This window comes from Setaria italica, chromosome III (genome assembly GCF_000263155.2).
Source record: "Setaria italica strain Yugu1 chromosome III, Setaria_italica_v2.0, whole genome shotgun sequence".
NCBI classification, from domain to species: domain Eukaryota; kingdom Viridiplantae; phylum Streptophyta; class Magnoliopsida; order Poales; family Poaceae; genus Setaria; species Setaria italica.
Window position 1 is genome coordinate 41676895 of NC_028452.1, and position 8856 is coordinate 41685750.

The window sequence follows — 8856 nt, forward strand, 5'->3', positions numbered from 1 at the left end:
AAGCACTACAACTACTCGGACTTATCATGCTAGTGTTCAGATCAAGGGAACTGAGTCATGCATCTATGGTTTCAAACAACTCCTATAACATAAATGCACATACATACAAAAGAAGGCATGCGCAAGTTTAGAAAGATTGGGTTATGCTCCGGGGCTTGCCTTCGATCGGGGTGGAAGCAAACTAGTCTTCGGCGCACTCGGCTTCAGCTCCTGCAGTCGGCAGCTCAGCTACCGCTCCGTCTTCAGGCATCGGGTGCAGCTCATAGGTGCCATCAGCGAGGTTTAGTTCTACACAGAAATGCAAATGCAGAGGTTAAACATTTAGACGGTTATTTCAACAACACTTGCACGCTTTAGCTCAGAAACTTGTAGCAAAGCTACATGAAAAGGTGTGGAATCCCAAGCTTCTGTTGATAGAGAACAAGATAAAGGGGTCGGGTCAGGAAAACTCATGATCTGACCCTCAGACGTAAGGAATAACTGTACCAGGGTCCTCAGACTTGACACAGAGAAGTCCCGAATTTTTAAACAGATACCCTTGGTCAAAAGAAAGGATACAGCCGAGCCCTCGGGCGAGGCGGACAAGGGTTGGCAAAACAGACAGGGTCGGACAAGATGGAAAAGGGTTTGGGCGAAACGGGAAGGGTCAGGTGAGAGGGAAAGGGTTTGGGCGAGATGGAAAGGGGTCAGGTGAGACGGAAAGGGGTCGGGCAAGATGGAAAGGGGTTGGGCGAACCGGACAGGGGTCGGCAGCTTACCTTTAGGCCTACTGATGAAGTCTTGGGGTCAGGAAGGAATAGACTCAGGTGGAAAGACTTTGGGCGGCGGCGGGGTTCGACAGTGCTTCAGCGGTGGCAACGCTTCTTGTCAACAACAAGCAAGCTCTAGCACCGTGCGGAGGACACAAGTGGCTGGTAGGTTGGGAAAAGCGGGTGTTGAGCAGAGAGGGGGGGTTTCTCAAGAGCTTATGCGGCAGTGCTTGAGTGCGAAACAGAGAAAGGTGCGGCAAGGCAACGATGGTGAAGGGAACTCTGATAGAGGCTCTGGTACTCCCATTTATATCTGCGCGGAAGAGAAGGAGTTCGGGCAGCACGAGGATCAGGTCGAAGAGGATGGAGTGCTCTGCCGAGGTGGCGATTGGTCAACACCTCCATTGGCCGGCAAAGCGGAGCTTCGGGGATAGGGTCTTCGGTCATTGGGCACTAGAGACAGAGCTTGTGCAGGCGCGGTTTTGCCGGAAGGAAGGATTGGTGAGGGTGAGCGCGGGTCTGGTTGCGTTAAGCGGCGGATTGGGGGCGGCGGCTCAGCTAGCGTGCGGCAGGAAGGAACGAAGGCGCACTGCAGGCAAGGGCGCTGCAGGCGAGTTGACAGGGCGAGCGGCGACGCTAGTAGGCACAGACCAGCGGCTTTATCAGGGCATGCTACTGGCGAGGCGGAAAAAGGAGTTGTCACTGCCGGAGATGGGGTTGGCGAGGGTGGTATCGTCACGGTGCGTGCGCGGGGGCAGCGCAACTGAGGGGACGACAGAAAAGATGGAAGGCATTGGGACACGGCCGGGGATCCAAGTGAGATGATGAGCACGGGAGGTGAGCTGGTCTGGCGCGGCAGCGGCCAATCCTTGGTCATAGCGGCGACAGGGCGCCTGGCGCGGCTGGCGAGGTTGCGGGCGAGACGAGACGAGGCGGAAAGGGCTGCAGGGCGCTTCCGCGTGCGATTGGGAAGGAGGCGCGCTGATCCATCTTGTCGCGGCCGGCGACTTGGCGAGGCGGCGCTCGTCGGGGAGGTGGAGCCACGCGGCGGAGAGGCTCTAAAACCGGGCGCACGCTTGCTCGGGTGCGCTTGACCCGAGAGATCCGTGGGATCTATTTCTGGGTCCACCTTCCAGTCTCTCGCTCTCCCAAACCCCCAAGTTTGGAGGAACACTAGTTTTTGGGACATAGAGAGAAAAATGGCGGTTTGGCTGGGTTTCAAGGGTCGGGATTGAGTCGAACGGCAGATTTGGGAACTTGTCTCAAGACTAAGCTCGGCTGATAAACCTAAGTCGTTACACCTGGGCTTCGCGTTTGGCCTTGCCCTTGTCCTAGCCGCCGTTGAAGACCACCCCGACTGTCTCCTTGCCAGAGGTGTGGTTTGTGGTGATGTCAAGCAAGTCACAGGTGGTCCGGGGTTTGATGCAGCCGAGCTTGTGGATTAAAGATTTGTAGGTCATCCTAGAGAGGAACGTGCTGACAACGTCAGGGAGGGAGTTGCATTGCTTGGAGAACCTGCGGACCGCAAGGACTCATTGGGCTCCTATTTACAACTTTTGATGTCCTAGGAGTTCCTAGGGCGGACGTAGGTCCCCTAGAAGTTCCCTATGAAGACCTTCTTGAGGTCCGCCTAGTCGCAGATGCTTTTGGGTAGAAGGAACTCGAGCCAAGCTCAAACGAACTCCCCTACATAGATGGGGATGTACTGGATGATAAAGTAATCATCATCTGCGCCGTCGGCTCGGCAGGCGAGCTGGAAGTCTTCCAACCATACACCGGGTTTCATCTCCCTAGTGTACTTGGCGATGTTGATGGGCGGTTGGAAGCGCTGTGGGAATGGCGCTTTCAAGATGCGGCAACCAAAAGCCCGTGGTCCCGATTCATTTGGGCTAGGACTCCGGTCGCCATTCCGGTCACTCGGTCGGCCACCACACCTAGGGTGCACCTCCTCGCGTTCCTCGTCGGACCGGTCATGGCCCGCGCCGCCTGCGCTTGCCACCATTCGGTGGATGTTGGTGTCATGTCGAGCCAGGCGTCTCACGTGGATGACACTGTGTGCGTCACGATTTGGCCCAAGCTGCTCATGCACGCGCTGGCACCATGGAGCTAGTGCCGGGTTAAGCTGCGGCGTGGATGCAGCATTCCATCCTGCACGATGCGGCTGCGGGGGCAACCGGATGGAGCGATTCGGCTGGTGCGGCCCTAATCCCTCGGTCGGGCAAAAGGCCGTGTGCCACTGTCGTGATGCGGAGCTTTCTGCCTGCTGGATGGCGGTGGTCTCTATCAATGCCCGGAGGTTCCGGTGGATTGCCTGCTCCTGCGGGTCTATTGCGCAAGCAAAGGAGCCAAGGAATCACTAGAACAACAAACACGTAATGCGATGATTTCAACTCATTCAAGACTTCGTTAACTGAGGAAAGATCAAGATATGCAAAATACACATAGATTTAAATATTTTGATCCTTTGACAAAGCCTCTCCCACAGTCTAAGCATGATGCGCACATAAGAGCTATGGGTATTACATATCTTCTAGATTGACTCTAGTGCAAGTGGGAGACTATTGGAGGTATGCCCTAGAGGCAATCATAGAGATGATGATATTCCATTGTATCCATGATTTATATTGTGTTCCTCGAATATCCTTTAAATGCTACTTGAATTGATTTGCAATTATGTGAGTTGTGTGTGAAACTCTTTACTTGTATGATTATTCTAGAAGTTATCCCTAGTCAGAGTTCATGTGAGGACACACATGAATATTAGACTAGCACATGTATTAGTTGATGACTATGTTTCATAAGTCATGGACATGGAGATGTCAAACTAATAATGTGGGCACGTGTAGAGACATGCGCTAGGAATGACCCAACGCGAGTTACATAGTTCTCTCTTTACACAACGTGTATGCTTTGTCCTTAGACCTGAGATTGTCGCATGTACTCAAGATGTGGATCTACTTACTTAGGGGCTATCAAACGCTACACCATAACTGGGTAGTTATAAAGGTAGCTTTTGGGTTTGTCAAGAATCATGCTGTGAGGCATGGTCAGTCATGATGGAATTTGCCCCTCTCAACTTGAGAGAGATATCTCTAGACCCCTCAAGCAATCGGATTCGAAAATGCATGGCCATGCTAGGTGAGGTTAAGAGTTAACCTAGAGAGGGATTTCAAATCACAGGATTGAGAAAGAGAGGTCGGCTTGGAGCTAGACCAAATATCGTGAGGCAAAGGGAATAGCATGTACGTGATGTTGTGATGGTTCGTTTGATATGATCTTCGTGTGCGTACAGGAGTTGGCACGTCTTGCTAGAGGCTACTGCCAACTATTGGCTGAGTAGGAGTAGGGCTGGAAGCCCAATGAGGATATGATCTGAGTTGGACCAGGTTTAGGAGTACTAATGGGCCTCGGACCTAGAGGCCCGTCAGGAACACCTATATATTGAGGGGTGGAGGCAGCTTAGGGTTTGATCTCTTTTACACGAGCAGCAGCCACGCCTCCCACGCCCTCACCTTATTGCACTCGTGGACCTAGCAGTCCAGCTTGTGACACTTCCTCCCCGCACGTGTAGATACCTTGGAGGTGTTGCATCTATAGCACTTGGAGGAGCCACCGCACAAGAGCTTGACGAGCCAACGAGGAGCCTGACAAGCCTGCGAGGAGCTTGACGAGCCAGCGCACGAGGAGGAAGTCGCTGCACATGGACGAGCTGTTGAGATGCTATTGGACATGGAGGTTTCGACCACGCTACCCTAACAAAGTGATCGACTACACTACTCGACACGGTTCATCAACTTCCGCATCTGCGGGTCTAGTGGTAACAACAGTATTCCTGGTTTACGTGGTAGAAAATTTTGTTTTTGGCGCTAGCGTAGCCTACCTACTAACCCTTCAGTGGTATCAGAGCCGATGCTATTTAGTCATGGGTTCAGGATGTGTGCATATGGTGATATGCGATTTTCAGATTGATCTATGATATGGTTTTGTGATCTTGCTGCAATGATCGTGTAACGACATACTCCTACCAGTCAGATTTCTGCCATCGGAATTAAGTGATGCACGTAATGCCAGTTGCAGCGAGCGAAGATCAATGTGATTGGTCAAATCGAAACCTAGGTTCATACGCCAGATGCATATGTGTTGGAGGTATACCCTAGAGGCAATCATAGAGATCATGATTATAGGTATGCCCTAGAGGTATGCCCTAGGTCCATTTGTATCCATGATTTATATTGTGTTCCTTGAATATCTCTTAAATGCTACTTGAATTGATTTGCAATTATGTGAATTGTATGTGAAACTCTTTACTTCTATGGTTATTCTAAAGTTGTCCCTAGTCGGAGTTCATGTGAGGACACACATGAATATTAGACTAGCACATGTATTAGTTGATGACCATGTTTCACGAGTCATGGACATGCAGATGTTAAACTAATAATGTGGGCACATATGGAGACATGTGCTAGGACTGACCCAACACGAGAAGTAGTTCTCTCTTTACACAACATGTACGCTTTTGTCCTTAGACCTGAGATTGTCGCATGTACTCAAGATGTGAATCGACTTACTTAGGGGCTATCAAACACTACACCGTGATAGGGTAGTTAAAAGGTAGCTTTCGGGTTTGTCAAGAAGCATGCTGTGAGATATGGTCACTCAAGATGGGATTTGCCCCTCTCTGATTGAGAGTGATATCTCTGGGCCCCTCGAGTGATCGGATTCAAAAATGCATGGCCATGCTACGTACGGTTAAGAGTTAACCTACAAAGGGATTCCGAATCAAAGGATCGAGAAAGAGCGGTCAGCTTGAAGCTAGACCAAATATCATGAGGCAAAGCGAATAGCATGTACATAATGTTGTGATGGTTCGTCTAATATGATCTTCGTGTGCGTATAGGAGTTGGCATGTCTTGCTAGAGGCCGCTACCGACTATTGGGCCGAGTAGGAGTACTTCGGCCATGTCTATACGTATCCAAACCCATAGGGTCACACACTTAAGGGGCTGGAAGCCCAATTTGGATGTAATCTGAGCTGGATTAGGTTTAGAAGTACTAATGGGCCTCGGACCTAGAGGCCCGTCAGTAACCTCTATAAATAGAGGGGTGGGGGCGCCCTAGGGTTGACACCTTTTTGAAAAAACACATCTGCCGCGCCTCCCACGCGCTCACCTATTGCAACTCGCGGACCTAGCAGTCCGGCTTGCGACGCTTCCTCCCTGCACATGTGGAAACCTTGGAGGTGTTGCGCCTGCAGCACTTTGACGAACCGCCGACGAGCCGCCGATGAGCCGCGGCATGAGGACGACCTTGCTGCATGTGGACGAGCTGCTGAGGAGCTGCTCAACGTCGACGTGATCGACTACGTGTTCGACTACGCTGATCGACTTCACTGCCCCAACTCGATTCTACATCTTCCGCACCAGTACGTTGAGTGGTAATCCTGTAATCCATATACGGCAGTTTTCCTAGTTTACGCGGTAGAAACAATTTTGTTTTGTGCTAGCGTAGCCTACCTCGTATCCCAACAGTGGTATCAGAGCCATAGCTGTTTCATTTTGGATTTGGGATGTGTGCATATGGAGATATGCGAGTTTTCAGTTTGATCTATGTCCTGGTTTCGTGTTCTTGCTACAATGGTTGTGTAACGACATACTCCTACCAGTCAGATTTCCGCCATCGAAGTTAAGTGATACACGTAATGCCAGTTGCAGCGAGCGAAGATCAATGTGATTGGTTGAATCGAAATCCAGGTTCATACACCAGGCGCATGAGATGCACAATAGTAGATTGGATCTACTGCCGGGTTGAAATTTTGCCGTGTGCGTGTGCTTCAGTAAAACAGCCGTAACTTTTCGGTACGATCTCGGATCGGGGTGAATTTTATATGAAAATTGATCTACAGAAAAGGTTACACATGAAATTCAACCGCTTTTCTATTTTCGGTAAAATTAATTTTCCCAAATTCGGCTTGGAAGATGGAGTTTTGGGCCTCTGAAGTTTGGAACGTTAGAACACCTAACTCAGTTTTGCAGACTGTATGTATCTTGTGATCAGTATGGCCCTTTGTGTATGTGATGCATGTGTGTAACTCATTCATGACCTGCATGTCACGCGTACGGCAACACGGCTGGAGCCATATGTGTTGTCACTTTAATGTATTTAATGGTCTGCGTACAAATCTGTGATGATCCAAGCAACTATGTAATCTTCCTTACTAGCTATTAGGCATCATAGCATGTTCTAGTTCTTGGAGGACTCATCACCAGGAGGATGGCGCACATGGAACATGGAGATGAAGATCACCATGGTGAACAGGTTCTGTGGAGATGGAGGTCACCATAAGAAAATGGGCCATATTGTGTCACAACTGTGTGCATGTTATTCTTTATGTTTTACTTCCTGCATGATGTGATGTTAGAAGTAGAACGATCCCACACAAATTTTAAGTTAGTATGAAATTAGGGTGCCACTAGTTTTCCTTGACTAGACGGGTTTGTGTCGGACACTTACACGCATAAGGGTTGGTTTGCTTAAAAATGTTACCTTAACGGTTAAGGACCTTGGGGCATCAAGGTTGGGCGCCGAGACATGGAGATGTCACCCAACAACAGGAGTCATATGTGATATGATTAGCAAGGAATTGCTTACCGATCTACCTTGTTTGCTAGCGGTGATGCTAAAGCTCACTAGTAGACTTGTTAGTTGTGGATCCTGAATCACTAAGTACCAATAGAGGGATATTGATTTTAGTGGGAGTAGATTCTGTAAATAGTTTAATGTGATTTACTCTATCATGGATACATTTGTCTTAGTGTATTTTGCATTACTTTTGTTGTAGATTAAATGGCACCTAGCAACACCATATCATTTGCTTTGCGTTCGGTCCTTGAGAAGGACAAGTTGAATGGAACAAACTACTCGGATTGGATCCGTAACCTAAGAAAAGTTCTAGACACCCCATTACCATAAGTGCCTGGTGATGATGCATCTGCTGCCGTTAAGGCTGCTTACAAGAAAGCATTTGATGCCAATCTTGAGGTTAGCTGCCTTATGCTCGCTTGCATGGAACCTGAGCTACAAATGCAGTTCGAAACGAATCAAGAGGCACAAAATATTATTGTGGCGCTCAAGGATATATTCCAGACACAGGCTAGGACCGAAAGGTTCAATGTGTCCAAGGCCTTTCTGGAGTGCAAGCTAGCAGAAGGCGTAGCAGTAGGACCACACATAATCAAAATGGTTGGTTACACTCAGCGATTGAAGAAGCTGGGCTTCTCAATGGGCAAAGAGTTGGTCACTGACTTCATTCTTTCATCTATTCCTCCTAGCTATGGGATCTTCATCTCGAACTACCATATGCATGGGACGGAGAAGGATCTGAATGAACTGTGTGGCATGCTCAAGACAGCAGAGGTTGACATTAAGAAAAGCGCTAGTAGCAGCCATGTGATGGCTATACAGAACAAGCCTAGCTTCAAGAAGAAGGGCAATTCTTGGATGAAGAAGGGCAAGGCTGGAGTGTCCAAGCCAAACCTAGCGCCCAAGGCTAAAGCTGGACCTGCTCCAGACAAAGAGTGTTTTTATTGTCATGAACTTGGTCACTCGAAGAGAAATTGCAAGCAGTACCTAGCTTCGTTGAAGAATGGCAGAAGTAAGAGTACTTCCACCTCAGGTAAGCTTGTTATTAATGTTATAGACAACTTTCTCACTGATACAATTATTAATTCTTGGGTATTTGATACCGGATCGGTTGCTCATATTTGCAATTCGATGCAAGGAATGATAAGAAGTAGAAGCGTGGAAAGAGGAGAAGTTGATTTCCGCGTGGGCAATAATGCAAGAGTTGATGCATTGACCGTCGGGACGATTCAACTCCACCTCCCATCAGGATTTATTATGGAGTTGAATAATTGTTATTTCGTTCCGAGTTTAAGTCGAAACATTTTGTCTCCTTCATGCTTGATGAAGGATGGTTATTCATTTGCGAGTGAAAACAATGGTTGTGTGATCTCTAAGAATGATATGTTTATGTCTTTTGCACCCATTGTGAATGGATTGTTTGTTTTAAATCTTGATGGTTCACCTATCTGTAACGTAAGTGCTAAAA